The 18346-nt window shown below is 40.2% G+C and overlaps 1 protein-coding gene and 1 non-coding gene across 2 annotated transcripts in view; both read right to left on the bottom strand.

Moving 5' to 3' along the window:
- Positions 1-16244, bottom strand: part of Rb1cc1 (RB1 inducible coiled-coil 1) — a 65421-nt gene extending 49177 nt beyond the window's left edge. The window contains exon 1 of the mRNA XM_032906458.1: positions 15941-16244. The gene's annotated coding sequence lies outside the window, so the exon portion shown is untranslated. The remainder of the gene's footprint in view (positions 1-15940) is intronic.
- LOC116890465 lies at positions 6115-6254 on the bottom strand. Its single transcript, XR_004386656.1, has one exon. It is a non-coding gene; the product is annotated as a small nucleolar RNA SNORA8 (small nucleolar RNA).
- Positions 16245-18346: the final 2102 nt, after the last annotated feature.

The following is an 18346-nucleotide window of genomic DNA, read 5'->3' as shown; positions in this document are numbered from 1 at the left end:
GATCTTCGGGCTTTCATAGTCTCTGCTGAGAAGTCTGGTGTAATTCTGATAGGTCTCCCTTTATATGTTACTTGACCTTTTTCCTTTACTACTTTTAATATTCTTTCTTTGTTTTGTACATTTGGTGTTTTCACTATTATGTGACAGAAGGAGTTTCTTTTCTGGTTCAATCCATTTGAGTTCTGCAGCCTTCTTGTAGGTTTATGGGCATCTCTTTCTTTAGGTTAGGGAAGTTTTCTTCTATAATTTAGTTGAAGATATTTACTGGCCCTTTAAGTTGGGAATATTGGCTCTCTTCTATACCTATTATCCTTATGTTAGATCTTCTCATTGTGTCCTTGTATTTCCTGGATGTTTGGGGCTAGGAGCTTTTTGCATTTTACATTATCTTTGATGGTTGTGTCGATCAACGTTTTCCGTGGTATCTTCTGCCTCTGAAATTCTCTTCTATCTCTTGTATTCTGTTGGTGATGCTTGCAGCTATAACTCTGATTTTTTTTCCTATCTCCAGGGTTGTCTCCCTTTGTGCTTTCTTTATTGTTTCTATTTCCATTTTTAGATCCTGGATGGTTTTGTTCAATTCCTTCACTGTTTGTGTTTTCCTATAATTCCTTAAGGGATTTTTGTGTTTCCTCTTTAAGGGCTTCTACTTTTTTACCTGTGTTGTCCTGTATTTCTTTAAGGGAGTTATTTATGTCCTTCTTAAAGTCCTCTATCATCATGAGATGTAATTTTAAATCTAAATCTTGCTTTTCCGGTGTATTAGAATATCCAGTATTTGCTTTGTTGGGAAAACTGGACTCTGAGGATGTCAAGTAGTCTTAGTTTCTTTTACTTAGGTTCTTGTGCCTGCATCTAGCCATCGGGTTGTCTCTGGTGTTAGCTTATCTTGTTGTCTCTGACAGTGGCTTGACCCTCCTGTAAACCTGTGTGTCAGCCCTCCTGTAGACCTGTTTTCTTTCAGCTGGATCTGGGAACAGACAGCTCCTCCTGCGTTTGTGTGTCCTAAAGCTTCAGGCGGGACGCTTGGAGCAGAAGAGTTGTTCTTACTTGCTCTCAAGTGTGTAAGTGCTCCAGGAGAATGGCTTTCACCTCTGGGCTCAGATAGAAACTGGAAGGTATTCAGGGGGCACTAGGTAGGTTCCTCTTGGTTCAGGAATATGGGCAGAAGTTGTTGTCTCCTCTGAGCTCTCAGGATTTTCTGCACTTCTGAGAGACCAGCTCTCTCCCACAAGGGATTTGGGTAGAGAGAGTTATGGGACTGGTTCAGTTCAGTTCTGAGTGCAGGCAGCAACCAGAAGGTCCCTGACTGCTCCTATGTTCTTGTATCCAGAGAGCACTAGGCCGGTTCCTCCTGGGCCAGGAATGTGAGCAGGAGTGGTGGTCTCCCTTGAGCTCTCAGGATTGTCTGCACTTCTGAGAGTTCAGCTTTCTCCACCACAGGATTTGGGTAGAGAGGCCAGAATTATTTTAAAAGACTAGTTTTTGAGAAGTAAAATTGCAACATCAAAACACTCAATTTTTTTTTTTTGGTTTGTTTGATGTTGAGAAATAGTCTCATTATTCAGTCCAAAATGGCATAAAACTTGCCTCATACTCCGAGTGCTGGGATTACAGTGACATATCACTATTGCTTACTTGAAATATTCAAGTATTTCAGTTACTAGAGTGTATTACAAACATGCTGCTTTTACCAAACCATATTCCTCAGGCCATACATCCCATTTACACTCTTACCATATCCTTCCCTGTAGTAATTCATTTCTTTATATTCCATGTCATCTTTGACAGCCAATAAGTTTGCTACTCATTCACAGATTCCCTAATATAGTGGTTTCAATAGTTATAGCCCCTACAGTCTCTTCTTTTTGAATGCTTGGCCCATAGGCATTGGCACTATTGGGAGATGTGGTCTTGTTGGAGTGGGTGTGGTCTAGTTGGTTTAAGTGTGTCACTCTGGTGGGGTGGGCTTAAAGGTGTCCTATGCTCAAGCTATGCCCAGTGTGGGAGTCTCCTTCTGCTGACTACAGATTAAGATGTAGAAATCTGGGCTCCCCAGCACCATGTCTGCCTGCAAGCTTCCATGCTTCCTGTCATGATGATAATGTCCTAATCCTCTGAAACTATAAGTCAGCCCCAATGAAATGCTTTCCTTTATAAAAGTTGCCTTGGTCATGGTCCCTCTTCACAGCAATAAAAAAACAAAACAAACAAAAATAAACCCAAAAAACTAACTAAGATACCCACCAAACACATCAGGCAGTATATCAAAGTATAAGGACGCAATGACCAGGATAAACATAGCCTCTAAAGTACTATAAACTTCAATCACTAGGAAAAAAAAATAAACTTGACTGTTAAGGGCCATCTTAATTAAAGATTAGGCATGGTTTTACACACACACACACACACACACACACACACACACACACACACAAAACCACACATACACTTACATGCATAAAATATGAGGTAGGTGTGTGTGTGTGTGTGTGTGTGTGTGTGTGTGTGTGTGTGTGTGTGTGTGTGTCAGGCATTTGCTATTTAGCTCAAGTCTAGAAGCTACTAAAGATATGTTGAGAAGCATAACCTGAGCTATTTAGATACGGAAGTCTGTGCTTTCATTCATTGATTGGCAGCTTTGCAGAGTCCTTTAGGATGGCTACTGTGAATTCCAAGATTGGCAACTTTACTCAGAAGCTCCCTCTTGAATTTGCACACTCATTCTCACACCAAATAACTGCAGCTAAGAAAGTGCTGCCCAAGAACAACAGAGAAACCAAGCCATATAAGGTTCCACCTATATTTGTCGCCTAAAAAAATGTCAGTGGACAGATTTTGGCCACAAATGCTTTTATTCAGCCACAAATCCAAGAACATGATATAGAGAGTAGCAATCACTGCTCTCGCCTAGAGACTGCTCACTTTCTGAATTACTTTCTCAAGTACAATCATTATACTAAATAGCTTTATATACATTGCCTCATTTAACACAAAATGTAATATAATATTACTGTTTTTTCTATTTGCAAATGAAGAATCAGAAGGTACTTAGTCTGTTTAGAGTTAGAAATGCAACAAATAAAAATTCCAGGGGTTAAACCCAAATCAGTTTGCTATATAATTTCAAATAAATAGCAGCTCAGACTAGGAAAGTTGGCACTTACACACTTGCAATTCCAGGACTGCAAGGTCTTATATTCAATATCTAATACTATTAAAAAACAAAACAGCATTTTCAGAGAAAAAAATGCATAATAAAGAAGTAAAAGATGGGCTGGAAATGGAGCTCAGTTGTAGAATTCTGGTCAATGTCCTAGTTCAACTACAGGGGTATAGGGATTACTCTGAAAATGTTAATACCAACAGCATATATAACCCTTTCCAGGAAATGTATTTTTTCACAGCATCAATAAAAGCAATGCAGCAAAATAGCTTTATGTATCTTTGTAGTGAAGAACCATCCTCAACTAAAAAGAGGTCTGATTTCTGTCCTCACCATCTATCGAATAATCTCTAGGCCCCCTGGGATTTCACATCTAAAGGGCTTCAAATAACCAATGACTCTACAGGTCTTGAAGACCTCCTAACACCAGGAAGTATTACAGGCTGAAGATGACAGCAAGACAGAATCCAATCTGGATTCCTTCCAAATTCTAATTTCTACTTACTGTCCCCTTTTTTTTTGGGGGAATCTCACAGCAACAAGTAAATGTCCGTAGCTGCTTAGAAGAGAAAGGAAAGAAAAAGGCCATGCGATTTAAGCTGATCAAGCATGGAGGTCAGCCACAAGGCAGACAAGTAGCCATAGAACCAAGTAGGAAGCTTTAGAAAAGTGAACTCCAAAATGCTAAGGGAAAGCATGCTTAAAACATGACAGAAAAGGGAAAGGTATGGGTTCTTGAGTAATTCAGAAAGTGAGCAGGCAGACTTCTGAAGCTGCAGGGCTTCGGCTCTATAAGCAACAGCCTGATTTTAGTTACATATAGGGCTTTCCTAAGTCTGTGAGCTATTCCACTTGGGGGATGGGGGGGGGGGTGGGGGGTGGGAGGTTGGGGGGGGTAGGTGTTCATCAGGGTTGAGGTGAGGCCTGCAAATCACCATGCTTGCAGTCTGTGTCCAGAGTAGAGGCTGTCTTCAGAGCCTTTTTCTAACTCTGTAATTGAGAACTCACTGAACACTCAACATTGTGGTTTCTAAGGGGCTATTAGAAGTTGCTGAATTTAAAAAGTCTAAAGCAGAAAAAAAAAAAAAAAAAAGAATCACCTTAGAATATCTTAATGTGCCATAGGGCAAGAAAAAAAAAAAAAAAAAAAAGCAAGCGGGGGGTGGGGGTTTAGCCCAGGGGGTAGAGCACTTGCCTACAAGGACAAAACATAAAAAAAAAAAAAAAAAAAAAAAAAAAAAAAAAAAAAAAAAAAAAAAAAAAAACAAAAAAAACAAATAACTAAATAACATCAAATCTGTAAAACTCATGTGTCTATAACAATACCTTATACAGAGGCTAGTGAGGTAGCTAAGCAGGTAAAAGCACCTGATAACCTGAGATTAATCCCCAGGATTCAAGTTGTGAAGAGAATTAACTCCCAACCAGTTGTTCCCTGACTCCCACAGGCTTTAAGTTATGTCTTTCTGACCATACACACAAAACAAATAAATCAATTTAAATATTAAAATAAAACACTTTGGTGAACGTGTTTCAGAACCCATTATAAAACTGGAGAAAGAAAAATTAAGCTCTTACCTTTCTACATGCAATGTGCTTTAAGAAATATGGCCCTAGTCAATAACACAGTGAAGGACACCCACAGTGAGACAGATGGAATACTATGAACTATATTTCATAGTATACTCAAATAATTTAACTGGATACACTTATCATTTCCTGTCTACCTCCCAAAATTAAGATTTTTATACTGATCAGCAATACAGTAAATGCAGAATAGATAAAAAACTAATCACTGTATGACAGCACTCAACTAAATACAGGATAGGATGATGATCATTCCCTAGAGCACTGCAGTTTCTTCAACAAATTGTTTCCAAAATAAAAGAAGTTAAAATAAATTTAAAAATAATTGTATGTATACACTTTTTGGTATTAAACAAAACAAAACAAGGGGCTGTAGATATGGCTCTGTGTTTAAGAGCCCTGTCTGCTCTTCCAAATGTCCCGAGTTCAATTCCCAGCAACCGCATGGTGGCTCACAACCATCTGTAATGGGATCTGATGTCCCTGGATATAAGTATACATAAAACAAATAAAATGATTCAAAGAAAGAAAACCACAAATAAATAAAATAAAATAAAAAGCAACTAATAAAAGCCAATTTTTAAATGAGTATTGTAATCTAAGCCGAAGTTAGGTACTAGATATTAAGAATTTTAAGCTGCAAGTTTTTCCGCCATGGAATGCTTGCTCAGCATGCATATTATCTTTTCGTTTGAACCCCAGCACAAACCCCCACCATCCAAAGGTTTTCTAAAGTTTTTATTTGATTGGAGACTGGAGAGGTTGCTTGGGGTTAAGAGTTCCGACTGCTGGTTTTCCAGGGCACCTCAGCTCAGTTCCTAGCACCACATTTAGTGGTGGCCCTAACGAAGCTCTAGACAGATCCACCGCCTCTGGTCTCCACAAGAACTAGCACACATACCCTGGATATACACACTATTAAAATAATATTTGTAAACATGCTTGTTGGGTTGAAAATGGTACTATTTTAAGACAAAATAAGCTGAAAAACTAATGTGTAAAATGATACTTGATTTAAACTATTAGTCCAATGAAAACAAATGGTGAAAAAAAGAAAACAAGTAAAAAAGGGTTAGCCGAACTGAACTGTGTTGAAAGATAAATTGAATGTTGAATAGTACCCCCAATGAGTGAGGCTACTATGTTCATTTGTAAATTTCCACAATAAAACATTATAAACAGTAGTAAATCATTTTAATCATATTCAACTTTTATAATAAAAGTATCAATATATCATAAATAATTATAAGCTTTCTAGAAAACCACTGGTTATTTGTTAGGGTAAACAGAAATTTTATAAACTTAGACTTCCTTTAGTTTAGTAATAATACTAGAAAATCCTTACATTTTTTTTTCTTTAAAACTGCATCCATAGAAATACCAGGTTTAATAAGCACAAAGTCAAGAAAATCAACAGTGCTAGATATTGAATTTCTATAGCACCATCCTTGAAACATTCTAGCAAGAGGGAACTGCTGAGCACAGATGCCCATACAGTACAATAAAGATCCTTCTTAAGGAAATCACAGCCAGGCCTGGGGTGCTGCTTTCCTTTAATCTCAGCAAATTCTCTACAAGTTCAAGGCAATCCTGGTCTACATAGTGAGTTCCAGGACAGCCAGAAATACACAAAGACCCTGTCTTAATCCCTCCCAGCAAAAAGAAAGCCATTTTCTAATGTGTTTAAAATATATTATCATTATCATTAATAATAAATGTAGGTTACTCATTCTTTTGGTGTAAATATTGTGGGAAAACATGGGATAGCTAAAGAGCACGGAAAACGTAAGCGCAGCCAGGTGTGATGACTCACGCCTATAATCTCAACAATGGGGAGAGTGAAGCAGGAGGACTGCTGGAAATTCCAGGTCAACCTAGGACACAATTTTCTGCTGTTCCCTAATTAATAACATAATCATAGATATATAGAGAAAATGTTCACGGCATTGCTTAGAGAAAAAAAATGATACTGTTAAGTATTAGATTAGCAACAGTCTTTCAAAACAGTAAGCTTTTTATGGAAACATTATTTTCTAGTTATATTTGTATTTTTTGTTGTTTTGAGACAGGGTCTGACTTTGAACTTGTGATCTCTCCCTATACCAGCCTCAGGAACACAGAATTAGACATGTGCCACTATGCCTGTTACCTGATTACATTATGTCCCCAGTCAACATAAAAACTGACTGCTAAGTGAAAAGCTTTAATAGATCTGGTTCAAATCCCTCTCCCATTATTTCTAGGCTGAACAATGAGAAAAGTATTCTAACTTCCAGCTTTCTTCTCAAAAGCAGAGAACATATTCCTTACAGTACCAAATAAGAAGAAAAGGGAAAAGTCTAGCTAAAGCAAGATGGGAACTGAAGGAAGTTACTAAGATGCAATATTGGTATCCTAGGCAGTCTTCTATGGCCAGGTTTTTGTTTCTTGTTTCTGTTAAAAAATAAAATAAATGAAATGAAATGAAACGAAACGAAAAAATAATAACCGCAATATAAAAGCAAAGCTTACAAAGAGTTCTAGGTTCCCGTCCCTACCGACAGGACAAAAAATTATATAGGTAGAAGTTTCCATCAATAAATTGGTCTTTTGTTTGTTTACTTGTTTTTCAACTAGGCCAAAGGAATGATTTCTCAAAAGCAAATCCATCTTCTAAAAGCCTAGAAAGACTAGGTCTGCTATGGAACCGGAAGTACAGAATTGGGATAGTGTCTGTACATTAAGCATATATATTAAGTATGACCTACATAATCCCCCCTATTCAAAATGAACAAAAACTAATCCTTTCCCATACCAATTGGCCATCTTTACTCATGCTGATGTACCAGAACCTCCCAAAACCAGGCATGGTGGTATATGCCTTTGAGCCCAGCAGAGGCAGGTGAATTTCCATGAATTTGAGGACAGTCTGGTCTACATAGTGAGTTCTAGGCTTAGCTAAGGCTACACACAGCAAGACCCTGTCTCAAACTAATCTGTTTCAATTCTCTAAGACTGAACTTACTCATTTTCTTTCCTGTAAGATCTCAATGAGAATCAAGTTCTTAAATTATGTATGGCTGAGCCTATGTCAGGTCTTAACACACTATTTGTAGCCAATCCAAGAAGATAAGCAAATAGTAATGCCTATACAAACGGACTTTCAACACCCTGTACACAAGGCAGGGTATAAGCAATAAATATACTTTACTAAAAACAAATGGTAATAACTGATACACTAGTTATCTCAGCCACCTCTAAGCACATTATATACAAATCTAATTTCCACTGCGCATCAACACCTAACTAACTTGAGGTATTTAAGATTGTTCTCATCCTTAGGTAATACCCAGCTTTCTAGTTTTAAAATTAAAAATCAGACACAAAGAAAATGAATTATTTTGCCTGGTTAGTACATAACCCTACTCAAGAGTCTACAAAGTAGTGTCCTCAAGCCGGCTGCAGGGAAGCAAACGAAATGGGAACTACCTGATTGAATGACTTTAAAACAAAAATGTGGGGGAGGCAAACTCAATGGCAGTAACACTCTGAGGGGACTGGAAATATACATTCGCATTCAGCCACAGATCAAGATTACCAAGCTTCTGCCACAGATGTTCTCTTCCATCACAGAACCTCTTTCTAAAGCTACCATTTTCACAGACCCTTCCTTCTTTCTGTCTTGGTGCTCACCCTACCAACTCTTTAACAAGCATTTCTGGGCTACGCGTGTAGTGCAGAGATAAAAATAGTCATCTTGGGCTGGAGAGATGGCTCAGTGGTTAAGAGCACCCGACTGCTCTTCCAGAGGTCATGAGTTCAATTCCCAGCAACCACATGGTGGCTCACAACCATCTGTAATGGGATCCAATGCCCTCTTCTGGTGTGCCTGAAGACAGCGACAGTGTACTCACATAGATAAAATAAATTAAAAAAAAAAAAAAAGTCATCTTTTTTCTTTATTCTTGGGGAAATGATCCTATGGATACCCAGATCTCAGTAGCAAGTCCTGTATTTAAATGGTGTAATGTTCACTGACACACAGCCTATGTCCTGTATTTAAATGGTGTAATGTTCACTGACAGACTGCCTGTGTGCTGTACTTAAATGGTGTAATATTCACTGACAGACAGCCTATGTCCTGTATTTAAATGGTGTAATGTTCACCTGACACACAGCCTCTGTGTTTTAATCTACTACAGTGTAGATGTAAACAGTAACTAGAGGGCTGGAGAGATGGCTCAGCGGCTAAGAGCACTGACTGTTTTTCCAGAGGTCCTGAGTTCAATTCCGTGCAACCACATGGTGGCTCATAACCATCTGTACTAGGCATCCAACGCCCTCTTCTGGTGTGTCTGAAGGGAGCAATGGTGTATGCATATACATCAAATAAACAAACAAACAAACAAACAGTAGCTAGAATGAATTGCTGAGGAAATTATAGGTGGAAGACTTTGAGTGTAGATAGTAATAATGTACTTGATTGCCTACTACTATTTATCTCAGTTCTCAACTCTCAGTACTCAACTCTCAGTACTTTTTCCTAAGCTCTGAGAGTTCAAGTATGTACTACCATACCTACTTGTTTTTTATAAAAACTTATTTACCTGCTTTTTTGTGAGCACAACACAGGCATGCCATGTGCCTTCAGAGGGCAGAAGCTATGTCAGATCCCCTTGAATTGGAGTCACAGAATTGGAGCCTTCATATAGGTGCTCGGAATCACCTGAGTATCCTCTAGAAATATAACAAGTGCTCTTAACTGATGAGCCATCTCTTCAGCACCCCAACTCCCAACTCCTACTATTTATTGACCACCTGCCTAAGTATTACCATTAGTTTCTAGTCAATGAGACAAACTTAATACATATTTCACTGAGACAACACTAGAGAGAAATATCAAACATGTCAGTCATGCTCAAACCTAGTGAGAAAGATACACTACATGGTTGATGCTGTGAAGAGCTTGCCCAGATGAGCACAGAGCAATCTCTGGGTTCACCCCAAACACTGTCTAAGCCAGGTGTAGTAATGCATACTCCACTAATCTCAACCCCTGGGAACTGGAGACAGGATCATCCACCATAACGTCAAAGGCTATTGTCACCTACACAGTGAATTTAAGGCCGAGCTGAGCTACATGAGACCCTATCTAAAACTTTTTTTTAAAAAAGATATATTTATTATATGTAAACACATTCACTGTCAATCTTTTCAGTCACACCAGAAGAGGGCATCAGATCCCATCACAGATGACTGCGAGCCACCACGTGGTTGCTGGGAATTGAACTCAGGGCCTCTGGAAGAGCAGTCAGTGCTCTTAACCACTGAGCCATCTCTCCAGCCCCAAGACCCTGTCTAAAACAAAAACAAAAAGCCAAGACCTTATAAACTGCTGAGCTACACATCCAAACCCAGCCAAAAAGTCCAATTTTCAATTTGATGCTTTTCCTTTAAATCTTTCCCTTCATTTTATTGTATACAAAACTATCATTCCCCTGGTATCCAAACTCATCTCTGTTTAAATTCTGTCCATCTTTTCTTTTAGAACAGAACTCCTAATCTTTCATGGCAGAACCTTTAGACTGCAAATGCTCTATTCTTTTTACTTTCTATTCCACTCCTTCAACACTCCTATCAGCTGGCCTCAAATTCTGCTTGTCGTCGTTGTCCCTGCCTTCTCTGAAGCTACCTTTCATGTGCTATAATGTTTAGTTAAGCACTGCTTTCTTCAAAGCAGGCTTTTCTTCCTTCTCATTGAACCACTCTGCAAAATAATGTGGAAAGACCATTCCAGAGAGTGACAGCCTACAGGGTCCCACTTACTTCCTTTAGGTGGCAACCCCACTACAGATGGGAACTTGAAAACTCTGACATATAATTAACCTAGAAAGGTAATGTTTGGAACAAAATTTATCTCAATTAAGATTCTACCTACTCCACTGGGACTCAATAACTTTAGCATCTCAGTTTATGATCTACAAACTGAAAATGATACACTTACAGAGTTGGTAAGGAGAGCAATAATGTGAATGAGAATCCTTTACAGTGCCCAGGAGTGTATTTAAAAAAAAATATATCACTAAAAGTGGTGGGTATTACGCTTCAATGTTTAATAGCTTCATAATTAACCCCAGTTCCTTTTTCCTGAAATATCATCAAAGGATCCCACACATCAAGAAAACTATACCAACACTTTGCATTTTCAGGCCAGGTAAAAAAATCTCTCCTCCAATCTTTGTTTATCTGAATTTTAAATGTTAGGTGTGGTCCTAACATTGTTTCTGAGCTGGGTGTGTAGCCCAGCAATTTATGTCGCCTTTTCCATTTACAGTTGGCTATAAATGATACAAGGAAGAGACGGATAGATTAGCCATCTATCTTTGAAAGAACTTTGTTCTTTCAAAGTTCCCAGCATCCATATGGCAACTCCAAATTCTCCACAACTCCAAATCCAATGCCATACAAAATAATCTACAAAAATTTAAAATTTTAAATTAAAAATGATTCCACTGTATTTATATGGAATATATGGGTGATGGTTGACTTCCATGTCTATATAAAATAACCAGAATCATCTCAGAAAAAAAAATGCATCTGGCTCTGTCAAGTGTGGTGATAGACACCTGCACACCTTTAATCCCAGTCCTAAGGAGGCACAGGTAGTAAAATCTAGAGATGATGGCAGCCTGGTCTATATAACAGGTTCCAAGCCAGCTGTCTAGCCAACTTTTCAACTGAGGTAATTAAAAATTTCATCCCGAAAAATTACCACTGTGATAATAAGGCCCACTGCACTAGCCATAACACCAACTTTCTATAATACTAAAACCTCAGAATTAGCTTTCTTACATTTCAAGGTTTTCAGAACTAAACACTGACTGGACTCCCAGTACTTGGGGTGGGTGTGGAAGTAGGGGAGATCTAAATAAGCCAGGCATGGTACTAGGTGCTAGGAATATAAATAACTTTCAAGTTGTTTTCAAGTTTAATAGAGCACAAGATCTGGATGTTACTAAAGAAAGCAAACTAAAGGTCTTATGGAGAAAAGCAATTTGAAATAATTTTATCTTGTTTCCAATTCTGCAAACTACAATTCTTAGCAATTCTACCACTTTGAGTAATGACTGGTTTCTGCTTCAATGAAAATAAAATTCACCACAAAAGCCATATGGGTGGCTCAAACTAAGAACTGGGTATCAGTCTTTGCAAATCAGATATACCCCATATACAACCACCAGGAGAAAACAGAGAGTAGCACAGGCATCTTCTTCACACTGTACAACCTGTTTCATAAAGGTTCCTATCTAAGTGTGTGCTTTCTTTAACACTAGATAAGCATGCTCAGGTAAGCCTTACACGGAGATAACTAATACAACATGCTCGTGACCAAAACAGAGCAGATATACTTCTACATAAGAAATGGAATAGAATAGGCACATGCATATATATAATCTAGTTTTATAAAAATGAGGTCAGCCAGGGCTACATAGGTAAAAGTGTCTGTGACTGTCTCTTTTCTTCCTTCTACAGACAGTAAACAAACAAACAAACAAACAAATACATGTGTGAACATGAATGCAGGTACTGAAAGAGACCAACAGATGGTGTTGGATCTCCTAGAGTTGGAGTCACAGCTGGTTGTGAGCAATCTAATGTGGGTGCTGGAACTGAATTGGGGTCCTCTGGAGGAATGAGTGCTCTTAACTGTTGATACATTTCCAGCCCCCAGAGTTTTAAAGATTACATTTATTGGGGCTGGAGAGATGGTTCAGCAGTTAGGAGCACTGTCTGCTCTTCCAGAGGTCCTGAGTTCAATTCCCGCAACCACATGGTGGCTCACAACCATCTGTAAAGGAATCCGATGTCCTCTTCTGGTGTGTCTGAAGACAGCTACAATGTACTCATAAAATAAATATTTAAAAAAAGATTACATTTATTTTATGAGTATATTTGTCACAGTTCATGTGAAGATTAAAGAACAAGTAATGATATTCAGTTTTATTCTCACCACATACTAGCATGTGTACCTTACCTGAACTGCATAATATGGAAATTACTGGACATTAGAGCATTAACATATTACCATTCTGGCATCATATCTAATCATCAAAACATATAAAATCCATGACTTTAGAGAACATTTTCTTTTTTTTAATATTTATTTATTATATGTAAGTACACTGTTGCTGTCTTCAGACACACCAGAAGAGGACATCAGATCTCATTACAGATGGTTGTGAGCCACCATGTGGTTGCTGGGATTTGAACTTGGGACCTCTGGAAGAGCAGTCAGTGCTCTTAACCACTGAGCCATCTTCCCAGCCCTAGAGAACATTTTCTAGTTGTATATTTTACTTTACAGTGTATACCAACTAAACCCAAATCACATATATAATACTGAATTAGCTTTTACTCTATCAAACCAAGTCTATAAACATAGGCTTCTTTATAGGGCAGTATCAAGAAAGCATTCTCAAATGTCATTTGCTGCAAAGTCACCAAGGGCCATGGAAAGAACAGAAAAGTAGTGAATTATAATCTGGACATGTATTCTGTGGGCAGTGACTGATCAACTTTTGTATATGGCTAGTGAAGGAAAAACTGATGTCGATATTCTTAAATTAGTAACAAGATGAAAACATCACTACTACATCAATGTTTTCATGAACAATAACATGAGAATTCAACCCAGCAAAATCTGTAATCTTGAGGGCCCTCATTAAACACCTAAGAAAGCCGAAACTACTCATAAAAGGCTGCTTGTGAGCATTCAAGTTCTGCACACACTTGCAGGCTCACTAGACTCAACTTTACAGAAGGGTGAGAGGAAGAGTAATGCTCTTAGGACCTTCAAGAATGACCAGCTTTAGAATAAGCAAATTAGGTTTCCTAGGTCCATAATACAGAAATACTAGAGAAATGTGCTCAGTAATATTATGTTCTTATCTAAAAAGTACATTGTTTAACCTAATACTCCACAGTCTGCTTCTCTAACCTCTTTTCTAAACCAGCAACTGATATTTGTCATTTTGCCTTCTTTAAAATGCCCAATGGTTGTCTAAACACACACGAAATGTGTGTTTCTCTAGCTTACTGTTATACACAAGTAAACTAGATAGGACCAATCCATATGTGAGGGATAGATTCCCGTCCAACTGTTCCCCAGACCTGCTGAATCTACGGACACTCAACTCTGTGTTTTACACATGCAACCACAGTTTTACTTTTTTTTTTTTTTTTAAACTACTGTGTCATAAAACTTGAATGTCTCCGGAATGTCTCTTCCTACTACTACCCCTCACTTCAGGGCATTCTGTCTTTAGGAACCTTTTTCATGGAATATGCCTCCAATCACAGCCTTCCATAGTTCCTATTTCTTCTCCCCCTCATCCCTCAAAAAGGATCCTTTTGTTTCTTAAATTCTCTTGGGTCTTGACTCAAGACAGTAAGACACCTTATCCAAAGTTTCAAACCCACCCTCCAATACAGACACACATTTCTTAACCTTTCTGGCTTGCTTAAATATCCACTTATGTTCTCACTTTTCTTCTGAATAATAAAGACTTGAGTTTGTCTGCTGCTTAATACTTACCAACACATCACTAATGAATACTTGCCAAAACTTAGCAAAACTCTGAGATGTGTCAGGTATAACAGGTCTTAACAAAAGGGGGTCAGGAGCTGAAGGCCAACCTGAGCTACACAAGGTGTACCTCTAACCAAAGCTCTCCTAATCAGGTAGTCTTGGAAACACTTTTTTCCTCAGGTCTAAGAGTGAATCAGGAGTAATGCTTTACAGAGCATGCAGAAAGCTCTAGGATTTATTCCTAGCAGTACATACTAACAAGGCAAAAAACAAAAACATACAGTCGGGGAGAAATCACTTCTTTTATCTTATGTCCTTTGGTTTTTATGGATTTATGTGTAAACTCAATCTGCTGTGCATTCTAACCCTGATGTTTGTCATAAAGAGCCAAAACAAAAAACACTAACCAATTACATTAATAGATTTATCAATGTAAATGCTACGTTACGTGCCTGACACACCCATGCCATAAGTATGTAAATACCATTTTTGTTGTTTTTTCTTTTTTCAAGACGTATTCTCACTATGTTTCCCAAGACTACCTTAACTTACTGTGTAATACAAATAGCCTAAAGCCATCTTTCTGTCTCAGTCTCCTGGAATGCTGAGATGAATAGAGCAGCTATGTTCTAACCCTAGGCTAACGTTTAAAACAGAGATAAACACTAAAAAACATGACAAAAACCTAATTGGAAAGTGATGATATTTGTGCCATACTTTGTAATATAATATTTCTCGCATAGCAGCAATCCACTTGTCCAGTAATCCCAAAACACAAAAAACAAAAACAACAACAACAACAACAACAACAACAAACCCACCTACTGAAATACAGTAACATGAGCACACACAAGCTGGTGCATTTTTAGGCTGCTTCTAAACTGCTAGCTTTGCAAACCCTCAGATAATTAAATCTCATCAGTCATTTACAGAAAATGGTTAGCAAAATGGACAGTTTTTAACGCTCATAATAGACTTGTCAACATCCCCACCCAACTGAATGTCTTGCAGGGACTTTATCAATAAGTGAGTGCACGAGTGTTCTGTAGCATCAGGCCTATACCAACCAGTTCATGGAATGATCACACTTTAAAGACTCATGACGGAAAGGACAGGATTACGAAACCATAAGCAGTCACCACAGCACATCCACCACTCTAGAGAAAGTATAGACACCACGTTCGGAAGCTGTCATTTGTACCAAGTTTTGGAACCCGCATAAACCCCCTACTCCAAATCCATTCGTGGGGCGAGCGAGGCTGAGTCATTCCAAGGAGTAACTTTACACCGATGCTTGCACTCCGGGGTCGGGACAAAGACATCACCTCTAGGTTCCTCCCCTCTGGGCACTCCGGCCCTGGCCCAAACCCTCTCCGGTTTCCCAGGCCGGACACTCCAGTGCGCCAGCCTTGGAGACAGAGGCCGCAATTCAGGCCTCCGGTGAGCACCAGCGCCCTGTGGCTCCCGCGATCCTGTCAGCAGCCAGCCGGCCTCACGGTCCCCGTAGGGCTGGCGCGGTGACCCTCCGAACCGGCGTCGACGGACGCTCGGGCGATCCCGTCAGGTGCTGAGAAGCCCGGCCAAGCCCGCCGCCAGATGGAAGCAGGGAAGGCACTTACCCGGCAGCGCCTCCTCCGCCCGCGGCAGCAACACAGCCGGCGGACCCCCGCACCATCTTCTGCCGCCGCCCTGGCCTCGGCGGCGGCTACCAACCGCCCCTGTGGCGCCGCCAACCGACACAACCGTCGGCGCCCGGCCGCCGAGCACCCGGCTAAGCCCGGAGGTCCGGCGGGATGGGAGTAGGGCGCAGCCGCTGCTCCGGCCCCTCGGCTCCGCGCGGGTACTCGAGTCCGCGGGCCGAGGAACTGGGAGCTTGGCAGGGTTGGGTCGCGGCCGCCGTGGGGTTTGTTATTGTCGACTCGGCCTTTCCGCCGCAGAGCACGCCGGGAAACAGCCTGCCGGGGGAGGGGAGACCCAGGCGTCTGCGCAGATCCGGAAGTCATTGGGCCTCCCGGACGGGCGCGGCTCGGCCAGCGAGCGATGTCTCTGGCTAGTGACATGTCTGTCCTTCCCTGACCCTGGAAGGTATTTCGGTGCTTGCCGTGGACGGCCTCAAGGTGAGCGTGACCTTCTGGCCGGGGCAGACCGACCCCGCCAAACCTGGAGCAGTCCCAGCAGGGGAGCGGGAGGCTGAAGAGTGAACCCCAGTACAGCTCTGGGGCCCCGGTCGGCCGCCGGGAGGTCAGCCGACTGTCACCTGGGCCACCCGTACGGCTACCGCCTGGTTGGCAGGCAACTCGGAAAGTATGCCTGGCATCTTTGCAAGGGTGGGGCAGCACAAAGTCAGACCAGGTAAGAGAGACGTCCAAAAGAGAAGAACCGAAGCAAAGTGTACTGGACTTTAATCGGCACGACCGTACAATACGGAGTTCGATATGGGTCAACAGCATCAAGATTAGATAAGAGAATGTCAGCTTGGGAGAATATTGCATTTGTATTCAGGCTCAGGCAAGGACTTGAAGCTACAAAACTTGAGTATTAAAATTTGATGAGCAGATGTTACATGCAGACTAATCAATTATGTGAAATAAACACGTACTAAATTACTATATCCAGGAATATCTGAAAGAGGTAAAAGTTTAGGAATGGTCTCTCTAAGCCAACCATGAGTGGTTCCTAACAATGTGAGACATGAGGAGTATTAAACTAATCGAGATCTGCAGCTCTTTATTGTGAAATACACTAGGAAACATTTGCTGCGTTTCAGAGTTGTTTGGAGAGGAGCTTTTGTTTATCTCACTTTCTTTTTAACTCTGCACTTCTGCTATATCCCCGGAAAAAATGTTGTCTTCATGGTTTTTGACCTCACTCATACATATTGAGTATTCTTTCCAAACTGGAATTTTAGTACATTACACCAGCAAAGGGGGGGGGGGACTCAATTATTGTGCACCAGGAAAGTAGTGAATTGGCAAGACTAAAACAAGAAAAACTGTTGCTACATTAGCACATTTAAGCTATGCCTCAGTCTAGCTAGAAACTTCGAAAAACAAAGCTGGCCTGGAGGTGCAGCCCATACCTTTAATCCCTTCACTCAGAGGGGGAGGCCTGGTCTACAGAGTGAGCTCCAGGACTGCCAAGGCTACACAGGTAAAGGAAAAATCAGGGCTAGTGAGATGACCCAAAGGTCATCTCCTGACTACCAAAACTAACCACCTCAGTTTCATCCTAGGACTGACATCGTAGACGAGAACCATACTTGAAGTTCATACACACTAAAAGAGCACTAAAGAGCTTCGTTTCCTCACAGTTAATCAGTGGCATTGATCAGGAGAGATACACTCCAGTTTCAAATATTAAAGCACCACATATCTCATGATGTCCCTGACTTCTTTGGGAAACTGTTATGACAAATGTCTGTTACTTTATACTCCGATGTGAATGTTCAAAATCTATATGCATCTCAAACTATTCACTAAGACTAAAGTGAAAATGTGATATGAGTTCTGCTAAATAAACTTGAGTACACAGAAGATAAATGTTACTGATCATGCATGTCCATGAGTTTTCTGTCACAAGCTATTTTTCCCCCTTCTCTATAATCATCGAGAACAAACTCTTCCTGCATCACCACGTGAAGCATCATAATCCACTTTGATGTTTGGCTTCTGGGCTTTTCTCAATGAAACTACAGACAGATGTAAGGACCTTAGAATTATCTTTCATAGAGAGTGCTGAAATATTTAAACTTAACTGATGCATGGGCCATTCTTCATTCCTCCTTCCTGGGTTATCTCTTTCCTGTTGCTTATAATCCCCCATCCATTTTACTGGATTCTTTTCCCGATTCTCAATTAGAATACACTGGGTGATGCAAAGATTAGGTTCTTTGTAAGATAAGAAGAGTTCTCATTCTTGGCCTCCACTAAACTTTTTTAAAGTTAGTATCTGTCAGTGTTTCAGTGAACTTTAAGGGAAGGAGAATAAGTAAAGGTGCATCCTACCAAGAACAGAGCTGACGCCAT

This window comes from Rattus rattus, chromosome 1 (genome assembly GCF_011064425.1).
Source record: "Rattus rattus isolate New Zealand chromosome 1, Rrattus_CSIRO_v1, whole genome shotgun sequence".
NCBI classification, from domain to species: domain Eukaryota; kingdom Metazoa; phylum Chordata; class Mammalia; order Rodentia; family Muridae; genus Rattus; species Rattus rattus.
The sequence above is the reverse complement of the archived record's forward strand: the minus strand, read 5'-3'. Positions and strand labels throughout refer to the sequence as shown.